The 2,513-nt window shown below is 57.1% G+C and overlaps 1 long non-coding RNA gene across 1 annotated transcript; it reads left to right on the forward strand.

Annotated features, from left to right (window-relative positions):
- Positions 1-833: 833 nt before the first annotated feature.
- On the forward strand, positions 834-1,757 carry LOC140405561 (uncharacterized). The gene is made up of 2 exons (XR_011938653.1): positions 834-1,542; positions 1,576-1,757. It is a non-coding gene; the product is annotated as an uncharacterized lncRNA (long non-coding RNA).
- Positions 1,758-2,513: the final 756 nt, after the last annotated feature.

Genomic DNA, 2,513 nt, shown 5'->3' on the forward strand with positions numbered 1-2,513 from the left:
GAGCGCAGCCTCAGGTGATTAAGGAGGTGGAGTGTGGGAACAGGAGGGAGCGCAGCCTCAGGTGATTAAGGAGGTGGAGTGTGGGAGCAGGAGGGAGCGCAGCCTCAGGTGATTAAGGAGGTGGAGTGTGGGAGCAGGAGGGAGCGCAGCCTCAGGTGATTAAGGAGGTGGAGTGTGGGAACAGGAGGGAGCGCAGCCTCAGGTGATTAAGGAGGTGGGGAGCAGGAGGGAGCGCAGCCTCAGGTGATTAAGGAGGTGGAGTGTGGGAACAGGAGGGAGCGCAGCCTCAGGTGATTAAGGAGGTGGAGTGTGGGAACAGGAGGGAGCGCAGCCTCAGGTGATTAAGGAGGTGGAGTGTGGGAGCAGGAGGGAGCGCAGCCTCAGGTGATTAAGGAGGTGGGGAGCAGGAGGGAGCGCAGCCTCAGGTGATTAAGGAGGTGGAGTGTGGGAACAGGAGGGAGCGCAGCCTCAGGTGATTAAGGAGGTGGAGTGTGGGAGCAGGAGGGAGCGCAGCCTCAGGTGATTAAGGAGGTGGAGTGTGGGAGCAGGAGGGAGCGCAGCCTCAGGTGATTAAGGAGGTGGAGTGTGGGAGCAGGAGGGAGCGCAGCCTCAGGTGATTAAGGAGGTGGAGTGTGGGAGCAGGAGGGAGCGCAGCCTCAGGTGATTAAGGAGGTGGAGTGTGGGAGCAGGAGGGAGCGCAGCCTCAGGTGATTAAGGAGGTGGAGTGTGGGAGCAGGAGGGAGCGCAGCCTCAGGTGATTAAGGAGGTGGAGTGTGGGAGCAGGAGGGAGCGCAGCCTCAGGTGATTAAGGAGGTGGAGTGTGGGAACAGGAGGGAGCGCAGCCTCAGGTGATTAAGGAGGTGGAGTGTGGGAACAGGAGGGAGCGCAGCCTCAGGTGATTTAGGAGGTGGAGTGTGGGAACAGGAGGGAGCGCAGCCTCAGGTGATTTAGGAGTTGGAGTGTGGGAACAGGAGGGAGCGCAGCCTCAGGTGATTAAGGAGGTGGAGTGTGGGAGCAGGAGGGAGCGCAGCCTCAGGTGATTAAGGAGGTGGAGTGTGGGAGCAGGAGGGAGCGCAGCCTCAGGTGATTAAGGAGGTGGAGTGTGGGAGCAGGAGGGAGCGCAGCCTCAGGTGATTTAGGAGGTGGAGTGTGGGAACAGGAGGGAGCGCAGCCTCAGGTGATTAAGGAGGTGGAGTGTGGGAGCAGGAGGGAGCGCAGCCTCAGGTGATTAAGGAGGTGGAGTGTGGGAACAGGAGGGAGCGCAGCCTCAGGTGATTTAGGAGGTGGAGTGTGGGAACAGGAGGGTGCGCAGCCTCAGGTGATTAAGGAGGTGGAGTGTGGGAACAGGAGGGAGCGCAGCCTCAGGTGATTAAGGAGGTGGAGTGTGGGAGCAGGAGGGAGCGCTGCCTCAGGTGATTAAGGAGGTGGAGTGTGGGAGCAGGAGGGAGCGCAGCCTCAGGTGATTAAGGAGGTGGGGAGCAGGAGGGAACACCCCCTCAGGAAGGGATTAAGGAGGTGGGGCAGGAGGGAACGTAGCCTCAGGTGATTAAGGGGCAGGAGGGGACGTAGCCTCAGGAAGGGATTAAGGAGAAGTGGGGAGCAGGAGGGGTCTGGTGTGTTTAATAAATTAAATAGTGGATTTGCACCTTCATTTCATTTAAACTCTCCCCATGTGGGTCAGGGTTTTGTAAGGGGGCGAACGGAACCCCCCCCCCAGCTCTGTATCTACATTGGCAATAAAATGTGTAAACAACCAACCTGACCCGAGGATTATGTATTTTATCCAGGGGGGATATTTTAGGGGAAGAATGTGTGGGGGGGAGGGGAGTATAATAGGGTTGAAATTATTTGGGGGGGAATATTTGCAGAAAAAAAAAATAACGGGGGGGCAATTTGAGGGGGGTATAAAATTGGGGGGGGGAAATAATTTTTGCCGGGGGGGCAAAATTTGAGGGGGGGGCAATTTGAGGGGCAAATTTGAGGGGGGGGAAAATTTGAGGGGGGGGCAAATTTGAGGGGGCATAAAATTGGGGGGGAAATAATTTTGGCTGGGGGGCAATTTGAGGGGGCATAAAATTGGGGGGGAAATAATTTTGGCTGGGGGGCAAATTTGAGGGGGGGCAATTTGAGGGGGGCAAATTTGAGGGGGGGGGCAAATTTGAGGGGGGCAAATTTGAGGGGGGGCAATTTGAGGGGCGGGCAAATTTGAGGGGGGCAAATTTGAGGGGGGGCAAATTTGAGGGGGGGGGCAATTTGAGGGGGCATAAAATTGGGGGGGGGAAATAATTTCGGCCGGGGGGGCAAATTGGAGGGGGGAATATTTGTAGAAAAAAAATGAGGGGGGGGAAATAATTTTGCCGGGGGGGGGGGGGGGGGGCAAATTTGAGGTTTAAATTTGGGGGGGTATTAATTTTGGCCGGGGGGCAAATTTGAGGGGGGGATAAAATTGGCGGGACACTCTCTCTGTGTCCCTTGCTCTCTGTGTCCCTCGCTCTCTCTGTGTCCCTCGCTCT

Source organism: Scyliorhinus torazame, unplaced genomic scaffold (assembly GCF_047496885.1).
Source record: "Scyliorhinus torazame isolate Kashiwa2021f unplaced genomic scaffold, sScyTor2.1 scaffold_68, whole genome shotgun sequence".
Taxonomy (NCBI): Eukaryota; Metazoa; Chordata; class Chondrichthyes; order Carcharhiniformes; family Scyliorhinidae; genus Scyliorhinus; species Scyliorhinus torazame.